The following is an 18,725-nucleotide window of genomic DNA, read 5'->3' as shown; positions in this document are numbered from 1 at the left end:
ACTTCTTAATTTTTTAAAGTTTTTGTTTATTTTATTGGGGTGGAAGATTTTGTGATTCAATTTAAAGCCACCCTCTTGATCAAAAACATTCTGAGAACTTTGAAGAACACGAATGAGACTTTGCTGTTCTTCTGCTTAAAATAGTTCACTGGCATCCGTTTGCTCTCAGTGTCAGATCCCAATGCTCTACCGTGGCTCCCAAGTTGCGCCTGGACTCTTCCCAATTTCCTTAGGGACTACTTAGCTCCAGTGTGTGCCACAGCCATATGGCTTTTGCATTTGCTATTCCCACTAGTGGAAATCCATTTCTCCTAGTGTTTTCCAGGGCTGACACTTTATACCCTTCAGGTGCAGCTAAGCTCACTTCCTCTGAGAGGCATTTCCTGACCACCCTAATAAAGTACCTGCCCTTTCTACTCCACTTACAGTCTCCCATGGCATCATATTTTGTTTTGTTTTGTTTTGTATATATAACCAGAGTCTGGCCTTCTCTTATGTATTTGTTGTCTTTCTTACTCCACCCTTACTGCCTCACCCAAACTAGAACAGTTTTGAGTGAATGAATGAATTTCTAATTTGAGAGGTTTAGGGTGAATTAGATCTACTCAGCCCTGGAAAAACAACTGCAACCTTGCATTAAGTAATGCGTGGAAAGAGCCAAAAGTGCGTGAGCAGAGTGCCGGATATGTGAAGGCATCTGCATTTCTTTAAGGATTGCTCTCAAATTTCCTCTGCTTTTGAAAACAACATTCATTATTTCATTCTGATAACAAAATGAGTGCATGTTCATTGTGGAAAATAAAAATCACTATTCTTCCTCACCCAGTGATAAACACCATGAACGTTTCAGTATAGAATCATCCATTCACAAACTATTTGAGTACTAATATATGCCAGGTACAGTTCTAGCAGGAATAAAAGAGAAAAACCTCTTCCCTCATGGCCCTTTCTGTGTCTCTTCCTTGCATTTCCCCTGCATAATTGGGATCATTCTTATTCACAGACTTCCAGACCAGTTATTTATACTTACAATATGGTGTGGACATTTCCTATGGGATTCTTCTACAAGATAATTTTAATGAATGTGTTAATCCGACCACATGAGTATGCTATTAGGTATTTGAATCCTTCAAGTTGAACATTCAGATTTTCAATTTTTCAACACTATAAATAATTCCATGGAGAATATTCATATATATAAAATCTTAAGCATGTTTATTTCCTTAGTAAGAAGTCTTAGAATTAGAATTTCTGACTAAAGAGCATGCTTATTTAAAAATTTTTGGATTTATGTGGTGAAATTGCATTCCAGAGAGCATGTAAAATGTATATGTTTCCATAACAATGTAAGAAAGTGACAATTTCTCTACACTTTTAGTCAGGTTAGCTACCTTCTTTAAAAATGTCTATGAAAGATATTTAATTGGTATCTGATTTTTGTTTTAATTTCTACTTCTTTGGCTAATTGCATATTTTCTCAGTACATTTCCCATTCATATTTTTGGTCCTCTTTTTGATTGTGGTTATTTATGGTTTTTAAATCAACTTATGGGAACTTGTTACAGATTTAGAAATACTGGCCTGCCATGTTCAATGCAGCTATTACTTTGTTAATCATTTGCTGTTTTGCACCTTTTTCCCCAATACTTTTTATGTTCCACATCAATTATATAAATATTTTCCTTAATAATTTCTGTCTTTGGCATTATGCGTAAAGGGAGCTTTCCAACTCAGGATCTCATATTTCCTTATTCTTTTATTTCTTTGTTTTTCTCTTTCTCTGCTTAACTCTTTTTATGTATGTGCATATTGTTTTGTATGTATATGATGTGTATGTATGTTGTATGACATGGGATAGAACTAACTATATGCATTCAAATAATTAAACAATAATTAAATTAATTGGATGCATAAAATTTCATTCTATGGATTCATCACAATTTATTCGATCCACCTGTGGTTGAACAATTATGTGGTTGGACCATTATCCCACTTTTTTCTCATGATACAAACCTGACACCAATCTTCCCTATAAAATTCTCCAGGTTCAGTGTCATTTCTGGAAGTGTAATTTGTCTATGTGAGTGATTTCATCGTGGGGTAGTTTTGGTGGTAGGTGACTAATAGAGCATAAAGGTCATCAGAAAGGAGGAGTCCTTTGTTTCTCACAGCTCCCTCCTTTTTCCCGTCCTTGCCCACACTGTGCTTGGAGCCCTTTGAGGTTCTGCCTTGAAAAATGTCTTCTCCATCCACTTACCTGCCTTTGTGGGTTCTGAGATGGGCACCACCCCCCCCACCCCCCACTGGCTTATCTGTCACTCTATCCCATTAGCTTTCTGTTTTGAGAAATCATAAAAAATCTCTGGTCTCTCTGCCTCCTGCTTTGAGTATTAAAATAGACTTACTTCTCTTTTGTAATTTTTACCATATTTTAATGGAGTTTGAGAATAATTGCTTTTTCTTTTTCTAAAAAATTAAAATGCAGAATTTGGCAAACTTCTCTGCTTATTGGGATCCTATCTGTTCATGTTACTAGGTTACAGTAGCCCTCTGTGGGGTTAGCTTATAAGAAATCCGGGCAACACTGAAAGAGAAAACAGCCTTTGAGAACCTAATAAGCTACGGGTAGACTAACATTGTTTGTCACTCATAAGAACAATTATCTCTGAGTTTTAGCTTTACAATGTTCCCAATCAAATAATTGGCATGAAGATTCAAACACAGGTACACAGCCATCTGGAACCAGATTCTCACCCTTAGTGTTCACTCCTCACTTGAGACTACATCCTGCCACTTAAGGACTAAGAACTAAATATAAGTACTTTTAGCTGGTTGATCTACACAGGACGGCTCTTTTAGTAGGGAGCCTGACTCGCTGAAAGGGAGGCTTCGTCTCCACCTTCTCCCTTCTCTTTTCAGTCAAATATGTCTAGACAGATTTACTGAACGGAAACAAGCCCATCCCTCTGGTCCATTGCCTCAGTGAAAGGTCAAAGTGACAGTTGCGAAATGTAGCACAGAAAGCCCATGAAAGGGCTAGAGTAGCTGGTGTGGTCTGGGCTGAGTGTTCTGCTTTAACAACCTATTAAAGCTGTCTGGTATCAGGGCTGAAACCCAGTGAACTAAATTCAATACTTAATTTCAGATATTATTGAGACCATTCCAGCATTCAGTCATTAATAATATTGTTGGCCCTTCAATCTTTGGTTACTTTGTTCAACTGACTGACTAATTGTGACCGTAGTCATGTCACTTAGACTTTTCCCATAAGCTCACTGCAAATGCATCAGGTTTCACCTGACTTTGCCAGACCATTGTCTATGAACAAGCTGTCTCTCTGTGCTTATGGAGTGTGAGCACATGCACGTTAGGTGGACAACCGAAAGAAAAGCTCAAACTTGGAAATTATAAGCAGAAAATTTTGGGTAAAATTATTAGAAACAAAATCCAGGTATAAAAAAGTAAGATTTGTGCACGAATGTTCAAACAAATGCTTAATTCATTACAATGCAATCACAGAATCATACCAAGTCACCAGTTAAGCAATATCAAGTCTGCTTTAATGTCCAAATAGAAATTCAATAGAGATTCAGTTCACAACAGAGGTACCAAAAGATCATCTCTGTTATGATTGCTGGGCAGATACTCATACCAGACAGACCTCCTTAAAGCTTTTTGTTTTTCAATACCAGTTTGACTGGTTACACATTCCATCAAGGTAGATACTCTTCAGGGAATAAAGGTAATGAGAAAGAGATATTCTGCCTCTCCCACAGGTGCGGACAGAGTAGAATAACGTGTTTGAATTTTGCTGTGGGTTAAATATCAGAAGGGACCTGACCCCATGAATAGATTAAACTACATCTACTAGTGGAAGAATATGACAGTCAGGGTCAAAGAGGAAACTAGTAAAATATACATTGGAGGTATTAAGAAACAAGAAAAAATATTACAATAATTATCTTTCACTAAGAAAAAAAAGTGCTATTACAAATTATTTCCCATTCATTTTCTGGTTGTAAATTTTACACACAGCTTGGAGACATGATAGATTTGTATTCTTTAGGAGAATTGCATTAAATTGCTAGGATTCTGTTTTTGATCCTCTTTGGGATTAGTGAATTTGTTATTGTTCAGTACGTAGCAAGGATGAGTATTGAAATATCAATGCATGGATAAGTGTAATGTGTATATTTTTGTATGACTAATCAGAGGTACTTCTATGCATTATGTGAATTGTGCAAATATACCTTATAAATTTTTACTTCAACATTAAGAACACATTGAGGCAGAATCACTAATAATGAGCATTTGAAAACCATTTTTTTTAGGGTAGGAAACAGAACATAGTGTTGGTACTGGTGGTTGTAAACATTGTTGAAGACAGATTCATTCTTTGTAGGTTTCAGGTTTGTCTCTGTTTTTTATCATTTCCTGTACCTGAGGAAAATGAAAAAGAATTTTTCCAATTGTAATTTTGACCTACTTGGAATTACCAAGTAGTTAGTTGTAGGGTTAAAATGCACTGACATCATACTGATGCCCATTCTATTGAACTAGACAAATAAATTAGACTTTGGTAGGTCAAGAATACATGTAACCCCTAGGGAAACCGGTAAAAATATAAGAGGATATTAGGGCAGTAACCCTATTCTATATGATGCTATAATTATAGATACATATCACACACATATTTCAAAACCTATAGAACGTACAACACAAAGAGGAAACCCTATGTAAACCACGGACTATAGTTAATAATTATATTGGCTCATCAACTGTAACAAATGTAGCACACAAATGCAAGATGTTAGTAATAGGGGAAACCAGGAATGGGGAAAGGGAGTAAATGAGAACTCACTCTATGTTAATATTTCTATAAACATAAAACTACTCTGAAGCATAAAGTCTATTAATTTTAAAAGGTTACCCCAATATAAAACCGAAAAACTTAAGAGAATATAACTTCTAAATTAATAAAAAAATGGAGTGATAAAGGAAGGTAAAAAGTAGACCTCTGGCCAAGATGGAGGCGTAGGTGGAAACACTGTGCCTCCTTGCACAACTAAGTCTAAAGACAATGAAGTTTTAGTAACAAAAATGAGCCAAAACACAGAAAATTGAACTATACAGAAGTCCAACAACAATGAACCATTCAGCCAGACCGGTAAGAGGGGCGAAGTCAGTGGCGGAGCAAGTCGGGCAGGAAAGATTATTCGGTTGGACCAACCCAGGAGCATAGGCGGCAGTTGGTGGATCCCAGGTATGGGGTGGCAACAGACAGACCCAGTGAGGGTGCAGGGCAACTGGCTGACTTTGGTCACACATTCACTTGCAGATAAACCAAGCGAAGGAGCGAACAGTGAGACAGACTGCTCAGGCTAGGGCTCCAGCGGGAATTAGAGCCTGAAAGCACTAACTGGAAAGACTGCTGGGGTCGAGGTGCTGGGAGAGGCTCCCAGGCTCACAGAGAGTTTGTTGGAGAGATCCACAGGGTCCTGGAGGGTGCACAAGCCCACACACCCGGGAACCAGCACCAGAGGGGCCCAATTTGCTTGTTGGAAGCCGCAGAGGGGACAGACATCTGAGAGAGAGGGGAGCAAAGTGACATTTTTTTCCCTCTCTGACCCCACCCCCACGTACGAGGTCACAACTCAGAGACTGGGTTGCCCTACCCTGGTGAACACCTAAGGCTCTGCCCCTCATACATAACAGATGCAAACAGACCAAACATTATGGCTCAAGAACAGCTCAAAGCCCCAGAGCCAATAATCCTAAGTGACCAAGAGATAGCCAACCTTTCAGATGCACAGTTCAAAATACTGGTGATCAGGATGCTCACAGAATTGGTTGATTTTAGTCACAAATTAGAGGAACAAATGAAGGCTAAACTGATTGAAATGAAGGGAAATGCACAGGAAACCAATAGTGATGGAAAGGAAACTGGGACTCAAATCAAGGGAGTGGACCAGAAGGAAGAAAAAAATGACCAAACAGAAAAGAATGAAGAAACAAGAATTCAAAAAAATGAGGAGAGGCTTAGGAACCTCCAGGACATTTTTAAATGTTCCAACATCTGAATTATAGGGGTAACAAGAAGGGGAAGAGGAACAGCCATGAGTGGAAAACTGATTCAAACAAATAATAAAGGAGAATCTTCCCCAATCTGGCAAAGGAAATAGACTTCCAGGAAATCCAGGAAGCTCAGAGTCCCAAAGAAGTTGGACCCAAGAACAAACACACCAAGGCACATCATAATTACATTAGCCAAGATTAAAATGAAGGAGAGAATCCTATAAGCAGCAAGAGATAAGGGGACAGTCACCTACAAAGGAGTTCCCATCAGACTGTCAGCTGATTTCTCAAAAGAGACTTTACAGGCAAGAAGGGGCTGAAAAGAAGTATTCCAAGTCATGAAATCCAAAGACCTACAACCAAGATTGCTTTATCCAGCAAAGCTTTCAGTTATAGAATGGAAGGACAGATAAAGTGCTTCTCAGATAATGTCAAGTTAAAGGAATTCATCATCACCAAGCCCTTATTATATGAAATGTTAAAGGGACTTAACTAAGAAAAAGAAGATAAAAAATATGAACAGTGAAAGGACAGCAAACCCACAGTTATTAACAACCACATCTAAAACAAAAGCAAACTAAGAGGACAGCTAGATAGGGAGCGGAACCATAGAAATGGAGATCACATGGAGGGTTAGCAACAGGGCAGTGGGAGGAGGAGAACTGGAGAGAAGAGAATGAGTAGCATAGATGGTAGATAGAAAATAGACAGGGGGGAGGGCAGGAATACTATGGGGAATACAGAATCTAAAGAACTTGTGACTCATGGACATGAACGAAAGGGGGTGATGGTGGGGGAGGGGTGTGCGGGGTGGAGGGGAGTGAGGGGGGAATGGGACAACTGTAATGGCATAATAAATAAAATATATTTTTTAAAAAGAAGAAAAAAGTAGAGGAAAAGCAGAACAGGTATGACAAACAGATAGCAAATGGTAGAAAAATGGGTGTAAACCAAATATATCTTTAATAACATCAAGTATAAATGGACTAAATTTTTATTAAAAGCCTGTCAGATATTAATAGTGATAAAATTATAGCACATGCTATTTATAAGAAAGACTTCTGAAACTTAAGGACAGAATAAAGTTTAAAGTATTAAGGACAGCCCTGGCTGGTGCAGCTCAGTGGATTGAGCGCGGGCCTGTGAACCACACGATCGCGGTTCAATTCCCAGTCAGGGCACATTCCTGGGTTGCAGGCCAGTTCCCAGCAGGGGGCACATGAGAAGCAACCATACTCTGATATTTCTCTCCCTCTCTCCTTCCCTTCCCCTCTAAAAGATAAATAAATAAAATCTTTAAAAAAGTAATAAGGATAGATATGTGTACCTTTTAAACACTGACTAAAATAAATCTGGTAGAGCTCTAAAAATATGAGCAGAGTAGTTGGAGTTCATGTTATACTTCTTAATGATAAAAAACTCAATTTACTAGAAAGATGTAAAAATTCTAAATTAATTTTCACTTAATAACATAACCTCGACTACATAGACACAGCACAAACTGACAGAACTACAGGAGATAAGGCAAATTTACAATCATACTGGTAGACTTGAACAACTTTTTAGCAAATCTAGCCTAATGGGTATATTTAAAACACTTCCCAATAATTATAGAATAAACATTTTTCAACTCCAATAAGTCATTCACAACAGTTAACCATATGCTGTATCATCAAGCAAGTAAACACATTTCAAGGGTTTGAAATCTTGTCCCGCATAAAGTGCAACCGACATAGAAATCATTCGCCAAGGGGCACCTAGAAAATCTGATATTTGATAATTTATATAAATAATCTAATGTTCAAAATTCTATAAGCTGAAGAAGGACTCATAATAAAATCTAGGAGCTATTTTGAACTAAATAAAGTGCAAATATTACAAACTTAAGTTTATGTGAGAAAACCTTAAATGTATATATTATATATGAAAAAAGGAAGATCTGCTTCCTAACATGCCAGAGTAATGCACTTAAAAAGTAAATCCTGCCAATAAGAGCTGTGCAATATAAACAAAACACAATCTTCCCCATGCTAAAAGACAAAAAACCAAATCAAATCAACAAAACAAAAAATCCCACAACTGGAGGGTTCTGGAGGCTGAGCAAAGACAGGCAGATTTTAGAGGAGAGTCAAAACTTGGAGCCACTGACCAACATAAAATGAATTTCTCATCATTTATAGCTTTGGCCCAATGACCATCACAGCTACAGTGGTGCCTAAAACTTTGATAGAAAGCCCACCGTCTTTCAGGATAAAGAAATAGAAGTAGCCTCACCAAATATGTCCAGATGCTGAAGAATGAGGGGGAAATCTAGAAGAGAGAAGGAGATTCTCTAATTCTGTGTATGAAGCTTGCATAAGACTGAGGCGACCCCTGAACCACGCACTCACAGCACAGATTCAAAGTAGTGCAGCAAAAGTTTAAAGAATTCACTTGAACTCTGACCATTAACCCCAGAAGGCAAGAGAATTCCTACATATTGAATCTAACCATATTAACTTCCAGAAAACATAATATTCACAATGTCTAGGATAAAATCTAAAGTTATTTTTCTATCTGTGTTCACCAGAAATATGTTCCTGTAGTTTTCTTTCCTTGTGTTTTGTCTGGCTTTGGTATCAGGATAATGCTGGCCTTGGCATTATGCATTTGCAAGTGTTCCTTCCTCTTCAATTTTTTTGGAAGAGTTTGAGAAGTATTCATGTAAATGCTTCAAATGTCTGATAGAGTTCACCATGAAGCCACCTATTCCTGGGCTTTCTTTGTTGTAAAGGTTTTGATTACTGATTCAGTCTTCAAATTAATTGTAGGTCATTCAGTCTTTCTATTTTTTCATGATTAAGTCTTGACAGATTGTATACTTCTAGGAATTTATCTATCTCTTCTAGGTTATCCAGTTTGAAGGGCATTTTAATGACCAGTTTAAAATGCCATGTATTTTCTGTCCTGGCTGGTGTGGCTCAGTGGATTGAGCGCGGGCCTGTGAACCAGAGGATCGTGGTTTGATTCCCAGTCAGGGCACATGCCTGGGTTGCAGGCCAGTTCCCAGCGGGAGACTCATGAGAGGCAACCATGCATTGGTGTTTCTCTCCTTCTTCCTTCCCTTCCCCTCTAAAGATAAATAAATAAAATAAAATAAAAATTAAAAAAAACACAAACAAACAAGTGAATGGATGAAGACAATGCGGTATATGCATAAAATTGAATATTATTCAGCCTTTAAAAAGAAGACATTTCTGCAATATGTGACAACATAGATGAATGAGGATGCTGTGCTACATGAAATGAGCCAGTCACAGAAAGGTAAGTACTGCATCATTCCACTTACATAGCATGATGTTTCAGTTAAGCAAGATAAATAAGCTCTAGAGATCTGCACAACACTGTACCTATCGTTAACAATAATGCATGGTACACTTAAAAATTTGTTAAGAGGATAGACATCAAATAGTCTTATCACAATAAAATTTTAAAAATAAATGTGAAAAGCAATAAACTCCAAGATGATCTGATGTTGAGATTTTAGACAAGCATTTTAAAGCAGCCATTGCAACTATGCTCAATAAAGTAAATGAAAATACACTTAAAATGAAAGAAAATTTAAAAAATCACAGAAAAGAAGTATAAAGTATAGAAAAGAACCAAATAGAAATTTTAAAACTGAAAAATAAAAAATTAACTGGATGGGCTTAGTAGCAGAATGTAGATGACAGAGGAAAGAGACAGTGAACTTAAAACCTGGGCCAAGGAAAACTTGAAAATAAAAGAAGAAAACTTCAAGGATCAGAGTTATGAAGATGGTGGCAAGGTAGGTGGGAGCAGAGCCCACTTCCCTTTGCACACAAATGGAACACACACCTGACCTTCTGAGGAACAGATTGAACAGCCAACAGAATCCCAGCATATATGAAGGTTGGAGGCCAAAACTGTAGAGCACATTGAAAAACAGATGGTAAGGAGATTGTTTTGGAACAGTAAGTTCCCTGGGATCAGCGTGGGTACCAGGGCTGCCACAGTTCCTACCCAGCACCTGCTGGCACCTACCACAGGAACTCTGGACGACAGCCAAATCAACGTATCCCTCCCCTGCCAAACAAGGAGGATAGAGTGTCACCAGGATGGACCTGGATGCTTGAAGTCACTGGGGGAATAAAGATGAAGTGGGAGACACACAGGGGTGATGTTCACCCACTGAGACTGTGGATGCTCACTGGATTATTACCAGAGAAACTGGGGAGCCAGGTGACACCTGGAGAAGGGGGAAGAGTTGGGCCATGGTGGACCCTGACCTGGATAGTCCCAGGTCTGGTTGGAAAGTTGGGCTGTGTGAGAGGCCAGGCGCTTGTTAGGAGCAGCAGACTTGAAAAGGAGGATTTTGTTCAAAAAAGGCTCTCGGTCACTGTTTAGGGAACTCTCTCGCAGCAGCTGCCCCCACCACCCCAGCCACACCCATGCAGCCTGCAGCCACCCCCAGCTGTATCCCCACCCCACAGCCACAACCTCAGCTGCACCCCCCACCCTCAGCACTGCAGGTCACACCCCCACCGCTATCACAGCACACTCAACAGTGTCCTACCCACGCCCCACTCCCAACGCAGACCAGCTGCCTAAGAAGTAGAGGTGTCCCCCACAGAGGAGAGCAGCAGGACTCAGAGAGTTAGCAGTCCTCAGAAAGACTTAACTCAGTAAGGTAGCTGAACCATTTAGAAGAGACTTTGAGAATGCCTAGCAACTGGTAGAAAAGCAAAGCCCAACCCCACTCAGCCTGTGGCATCCAGGAAGACCAGCAGAACTCACCTGGCCAGTTTAAGTCAAAAGGAAACTTTTTAAAATTATTATTCATTTTCTTTTCCCCCCCAAATATGACATTAAGAGCTGGAGATGTGAAAAGTCCAGAGACAGACCCAAAGAGGGATCATAAGGCTGATACTAACAACTGAGAAACTGAGTCAAATGTCACTTTGCTATTTCAGAGAACTTGCATGTTATTCTTTATTTGTCTTATTATTTTTCATTATTTTTACTTTTAAAATTTTATTAGTATTTTTTTATTTCTCTTCTTTCTGTTTAGTTTTCTTTGTTTGTTTAATTGCATTGTTTGACTGGTTTTCCTCGTTCTCTTTTCCATAGTGTATTTTAATTTTCCTTCTTTCACTTCACTTGTGTTCCAATAGCATACTACTCTAGGTCGTATACTTCCTATTCTTCTTATTCAGATCATGTAGTTTCCATCATATGATTGTTGTTCCAATATTAGTGTAAATAATTGTTCCATACAATTGTAAATACTACACAGCACCCCTCCCAGATCTTAGCCCATTTCACTATCTTCCAGAACTTTATTACTGTTGTGGTTAACTCTAATTCTCTCTCACACTATGCCTATTTTCTACCCCTTACTCTCACTATATCTCATAATCTAACCTCCCACAAGCTCTCTATTTCCTGGATTTAACTCACAATCCTTTACCCCTCTAATAAGAGTCTTATCTTTTTTCCACCCTTTCTAAAAAGTGGCTGGTTGGGTGAAATATCACAGTTAACACTATACTTAACCAAAGAACCTCCTGTATCTTTTCTAAGGGTTGATACTCTAAAACCCATAGAATACACTCCTGCTCTCTTAATCCATTTTGCCTTCCCACTCCAACTGATCACATAAATGAGTAGGTGGGAGCTGCAAACACTAATACATCTGATGGAAGAGAGAACCCACCAACAAAAGAACCACCAATAGATAATAAAGGAAGATGGTGAAGGAGTTAGTGAAAGCCACACTAATCTTCATCCAGGACCAATCTGGAATTACAACTAAATGGTGGAGAAATTATCCAGAACAAACAACTGAACAATAGCAAGAGAGAAGCCTCATAACTTCAGAGAGACATGAGAACCAGCTTCAATACAACCTGTCTGCACCTGCAAAACAGCATACAAGACGTGGTGGGTGGAGTGAACCTCACGTCCACCAGCTGGAAGAAGGACCCACCAAAGAAGGACCCAACAACAATAAAAAACCAAATACATCCAGAGAGCCAACATAAATGATATCCCAAGAGCTCAGGACAAGTTCAGGAGATCAAGGAGACTACACCACTGAACCTCACAGGTATTCTACCACAGAAGTTCATACCACAAACCCAGGGAGTCGGAACAGATCAATTTAAGAAGCAGAGGCTACAGAAGAGTCTCACAAACAATGGGAAGATAAATAAACAAACCACAAATGAAAGGAAAGGAGGAAGCCTCGGAAAGAATGCTAAGTGAAATAGAGGCAAGTCAACTATCAGGCACTGAGTTCAAAGCAATGGTTATAAGGAAGCTCAATGAACTCACTGAGAATTACCAAAAACTACAGGGAAGCTATGATGAACTCACTGCAAACTATATCAACATAAAAAATGAAATAGAAACTATCAACAAGAGCCAAGAGTAAATGAACAATACAATTTTTGAATTGGAGAACACAGTAGAAGGAACCAAAGCAGGCCAGATGAAGCAGAGGATCAGATCAGTGAGCTGAAGGACAAAGTAGAATAAAACACCCAGAAAGAGCAATAAAAGGAAAAAAGACTCAGAAAGAATGAAGTGGTGTTAAGGAAACTGCAGGATAACATGAAACATAATAATATCCATATAATAGGGATACCAGAAGAAAAAGAAGAAGAGCAAGGGATTAAAAAAACTGTTTGGAAAACTAATGATGGAAAACTTCCCTAATCTGATGAGAGAAAAAGTCACACAAATCCAGGAAACACAGAGAATCCAAATCAAGAGGAACACAAAGAGGTCCACTTAAAGATACATCATAATTAAAATGGCAAAATTCCAAGAAAAAGAGAGAGTCTCAAAGGCAGCAAGAGAGGAACAGGTAGTAACATACAAAGGAACCCCAGTAAGATTAGCAGCTGACTTCTCAAGGAAATACTCCAATGCAGAGGGATTAGCAAGAAATATCCCAAGTAATGGAAAACAAAGGCCTACAACCAAGGCTACTCTACTCAGCAAGGCTCTCAATTAAAATGGAAAGCCAAATAAGGAGTTTCCCAGGCAAAAGAAGACTCTGGATGTGTCTCTTCCAAACCAGCTCTGCAAGAGATGCTAAAGAGACTGCTTTAAGAAAATGAAGAAAAAGAGTGAGAGAGAGAGGGACACCAGGTAAGAAGGAAGTAAAATGGCAGTGAATAAATATCTATTAACAATAACCTTAAACATAAAGGAATTAAATGCTCCAATCAAAAGACATAGAATAGCTGAATGGATAAGAAATCATGACCCACACACACACTGCTTACAAGAGACCCACCTCAGGATAAAAGACCTTAACAGACTGAAAGTGAAGGGTTGGAAAAAAATATTCCAAACAAATGGACAGGGGAAAAAAGCCAGGGTAGCAATATTCATATCAGACAAAATACACTTCAAAAAAAAGGGCCATAAAAAGAGACCCAGAAGGTCACTTCATGATACTTAAGGGAAGAATCCATCAAGAAGACATAAACATTGTAAACATGTATGCACTCAACATAGGAGCACTCAAATATATAAGGAAAATCTTAGAGGACTTCAAGAAAGATATTGACAGCAACACAATTGTAGTAGGGAATTTTAATACCCTACTGTCAAAAATGGATAGATCTTCCAAACAAAATATCAACAGAGTTGTGGCATTGAACAATGCCCTAGATCAAATGGACTTAACTGATATACATAGAACCTATCATCCCAAAGAAGCTAAATACACATTCTTTTCAAATGCACATGGAAAATTTTCAAAGATAGACCACATGATAGGACATAAAACAAGCCTCAACAAGGTCAAGAAAATAGAAATTGTATCAAGTACTTTCTCCAACCACAAGGGATTGAAACTAAAAACCAATCGCAAGGTAAAAACTCAAACACATTCAAACTCAGTGGAGATTGAGTAGCATGCTATTAAGCAATGAATGGGTTAAGAATGAGATCAAGGAAGAAATAAAAAAGCTTCTGGAAACCAATGAAAGTGAACTCATAACAAATGAACTCAAAATTTATGGGACAGAGCCAAGGCAGTCCTGAGAGGGAAGTTCATAGAGATACAGGCCTACCTAAAAAAGATAGAAACATTTCAAATAAACAACATAACACTATTTCTACAAGAACTTGAGTAACAACAGCAAAGATAGCCCAGAGAAAGTAGAAGGAAATGAATAAGATCAGAGCAGAATTAAACAACACAGAGACTAAAAGCATAATTCTAAGGATCAATGAATCCAGAAGCTAGTTCTCTGAAAAGATAAAATTGACAAGCCTTTAAGCAGACTCAACAAGAAAAAAGGAGAGATTACCCAAATACACAATCAGAAATAAAAGAGGAGAGATTACTACTGATACCACAGAAATACAAAGGATTTTAAGAAATTACTACAAAGAACTATATGGCAAGAAATTGGAAAACCTAGGTGAAATAGACAAATTTCTAGAAAAAATGTAATCTTCTAAAACTCAATGAAGAAGAAGCAGAAAGCCTGAACAGACCAATAACAGCAGATGGAATTGAAGCATTAATAAAAAAACTCCTAGCACACAAAAGCCCTGGACCAGATGGTTTCACAGGAGAACTTTACAAAGAATTTAAGGAAAAGCCAACCCCTATCTTTTATAGACTATTCCAAAAAATCCAAGAAGAAGGAAGACTCCCATACTCTTTTTATGAAGCCAGCATCATTGTAAACTCAAAACCAGGTAAAGACAGAACAAAGAAAGAAAACTTCAGGCCAATATTGCTGATAAACATAGACGCTAATATCCTCAACAAAATATTGGCAAACTGCATCCAACAATGCATTAAAAAGGTCATACACCATGATCAAGTGGGATTTATCCCAGGGATGCAAGGATAGTACAATATTAGCAAATGAATAAATGTAATACATCACATAAACAAAAGCAAATACAAAAATCACATGATCATATTAATAGATGTGGAAAAAGCATTTAATAAGGTATAGCACCCATTTATGATCAAAACACTCAGCAAAGTGGGAATAGAGGGAACATTTTTCCACATAATAAAGGCCATATATGAGAGACCTACAGACAACATCATACTCAATGGGCAAAAACTAAAAGCTTTGCCACCAAGATCAGGAACAGGACAAGGATGTTGGCTCTCGCCACTCCTATTCAACATAGTATTGGATGTCCTAGCCACAGCAATCAGATAAGAAAAGGCAGTAAAAGGCATCCAAATTGGAAAGGAGGAAACAAAACTGTCATTGTTTGCAGATGACATGACAGTGTACATAGAAAATCCTATAGACTCCACCAAAAACCTACTTAGCCTAATAAATGAATTTGGCAAAAGAGTGGGATACAAGGTCAATATTCAGAAATCAAAGGCAGTTTTGTACACCAACAATAAAATATGAGAAACAGAAATCAGGAAAAAAATACCATTTGTTATAGAAAATAAAAGAAAGAAAGAAAAAGAAAGGATCTATCAATAAACCTAGCCAAGGATGTTAAAGACCTGTAGTCAGATGTTGTAGATCACTCTGCCTGATTTTAGGAATTGTATCTCTACCCCTTGTGGCTAAGGGTGAGAGATAACCTCTGGAATGCGAGCTGCAGGAGACAAAGCTTGTCTCTGGTAGCAAACGCTGCCTCAGTTTCCTCTCCCTGCCCCCAAAGCTTGGTCAGAAGTCAATGACGGGTAAGACCCCTCACAGCGGGGGCAACCTAAGCCAGATCCGATCACTTGGGAGGCCTTCATGGTGGAAGGACTTGGGGGGGGGGCTGCAACAAAGAGGGAGCAGTGGACTCTCGCCCCCTGGCTTCGACATAGCCCAAGTCCCCATGTTCTCTGGGAGAAGTGCTTCCTGGCTCTAATCTCCTTAAGCCTGAATACTTATTGGGGGGAGGTGCAGCTCCTTGCCTTGCTAGAGCATGTCCTGGGAAAGAATCTGGTGTCACAAAGACTTCCTGATAAACCCATGAAATCTGCTCTGCTAAGAGTGCTTTCATTCATATGTTAAGGGTTCGAGCAGGAAACCCTAAAACTCTGTTTCTGACAGACCCGGACTCATAGTAAGCCCTCAGATTTCTTTGAAATGTTATCTACTGTTTGATTCTTGCCACCCTGTATTCCTGTGTATTAGAACCCCCAAAAAGGCCTTGGAAGAAGGGGCTCGAGGCCTTTTTCTCCTCGGAGAAACGGGCCGCTGCTGGCCTTTGTCTCCCCTGAGAAACTGGCCACTAGCCCATGGCCTTTTCCCTCTGGGAAAATGGCCACTTCTTCCTAAGCAGATCACATCATATCTCAGTCATGATTCACTTTCATCTGTGGCACTTGGGGGGACTTGAGAGTGAAGTTGCCCCCACACTCAGAAAACTACAGAATACTGAAGAAAAAAATCAAGGAAGACACAAACAAATGGAAACATATACCGTATTCGTGGATTGGAAGAACTAACATCATCAAAATGTCCATACTACCCAAAGCAATTTATAGATTCACTGCAATCCCTATTAAAGTACTAATGACATATTTCACAAATATAAAACAAACACTTCAAAAATTTGTATGGAACCATAAATGACCCCGAATAGCCACAGCAATTTTGAGAAAGAACAATAAAGTAGGAAAGATCTCAATACATGATATCAAACTATATTACAAGGCCACTGGAATCCAAACAGCCTGGTACTGGCATAAGAACAGACACATAGACCAATGGAACAGAACAGAGAGCCCAGAAATAAACCAAAGTCTCTATGGTCAATTAATATTTGACAAGAAGGGCAAAAGCATAAAATGGAGTAACAATATCCTCTTCAACAAATGATGTTGGAAGATCTGGACAGCTACATGCAAAAAAATGAAACTTGATCGCTAACTTACACCATACACAAAAATAAACTCAAGATGGATAAAAGACTTACATATAAGTCGTGACACCATAAAAGTCCTGGAGGAAAACATAGGCAGGAAAATCTCAGATATTCCAGGCAGCAATATTTTCACTGATATGTCCCCTAGAGCAAGGGACATTAAGAAAAGAATGAACAAATAGGATCTCATCAAAATAAAAAGCTTTTGCACGGCTAAGGAAAACAGCATTAAAATGAAAAGAGAACCAGCTGTATGGGAAATATGTTTGCCAATGATACCTCGGACAAGGGTTTGATCTCCAAGACATATGAAGAACTCATTTGGCTCCACTCCAGGAAGACAAACAACCCAATTAAAAAATGGGCAAAAGACCTTAACAGACACTTCTCCAATAAGGACATACAGAAGGCCCAGAGACATATGAAAAGATGCTCAACATCATTAGCCATCAGAAAGATGCAAATTAAATCCACAATGAGATGCCACTTCATACCAGTGAGAATGGCCATCATTAACAAATCAACAAACAACAAGTGCTGGCGAGGATGTGGAGAGAAGGGGACCCTAGTGCACTGCTGGTGGGAATGCAGACTGGTGCAGCCACTGTAGAAAACAGTATGGACTCTTCTCAAAAAATTAAAAATGGAACTGCCTTTTGACCCAGCAATTCCACTGCTGGGAATATACCTAATGAATCCTGAAACACCAATTCAAAAGAACCCATGCACCCCAATGTTCATAGCAGGGTTATCTACAATAGCTAAGTGCTGAAAACAGCCCAAGTGCCCATCAGTAAATGAGTGGATCAAAAAAGTGGTACATGTACACAATGGAATACTACACAACAGAAAGAAAGAAGTCCTACCTTTAGCTACGGCATGGATGGAACTGGAGAGTGTTATGTTAAGTGAATAAGCCAGTTGGTGAAAGACAAATACCCTATGATCTCACCTATAAGAGGAATCTAATGAACAAAAACTAATGAGCAAAATAGAACCAGAGACATGGAAACATGAAACAGACTGACAGGGATCAGAGGGGAGGAGGAAAATAAATAAGGGTGGGAAAAAGGGGAAGAGTCTAGTTAAGGAACATGTATTCAGGATCCATGGACATGAACAACAGGGTGGGGATTGATTTTGGGAGCTGGGGGTGGGGGGGTGAGCTGGGTGGTGGAGGGCAAAGGGGGAAAATTGGGACAACTGCAGTAGAATAACAAAAAAATTTAAAAAGCAAAACTTGGCTTTGGTTTGTTTGTTGTTGTTGTTGTTGCTGAATATTTCTTTTTTTATTGTTGTTTTATTACAATTGTCCCAATTTTTTTGCCATTGTTCTCCCCTCCCCTACCTCTTCCCCTGCTCCCAAAGTCAACTGGGACATTGACATTTTTGCATATTTCTGTCCAGATCTCCCCACACTGTTTATGGAAGAGGCTATATTTACTCCTTTTTATGCTCCTGCCTCCCTCCTTTTTTTTTTAGCATTTAGCTAAAGGTTTATCTGTTTTGTTTAGCTTTTCGAAGAATCAGCTCTGGTTTCATTGATCTTTTCTATATTTTTTAGTTCCTATTTCATTTATCTTCACTCTTAAATTTTATATTTCCTTCTACTGGCTTTGGGATTTTTTATTTTCTCTCTAGTTCCTTTAGGTGTAAGGTTATTAGATTTTTAAAGATTTTTCTAATTTTTTTGATGTGGGCTTATATTGCTATGGATTTTCTTCTTTTGCTGTGTCTCATAAATTTTTTGTTGTGTGTTTCATTTTCATTTGTCT

The sequence above is a fragment of the Sturnira hondurensis genome, unplaced genomic scaffold (assembly GCF_014824575.4).
Source record: "Sturnira hondurensis isolate 20B ecotype Veracruz unplaced genomic scaffold, ASM1482457v3 Scaffold0004338, whole genome shotgun sequence".
NCBI lineage: Eukaryota > Metazoa > Chordata > Mammalia > Chiroptera > Phyllostomidae > Sturnira > Sturnira hondurensis.
Note: the sequence above shows the minus strand (reverse complement) of the source record.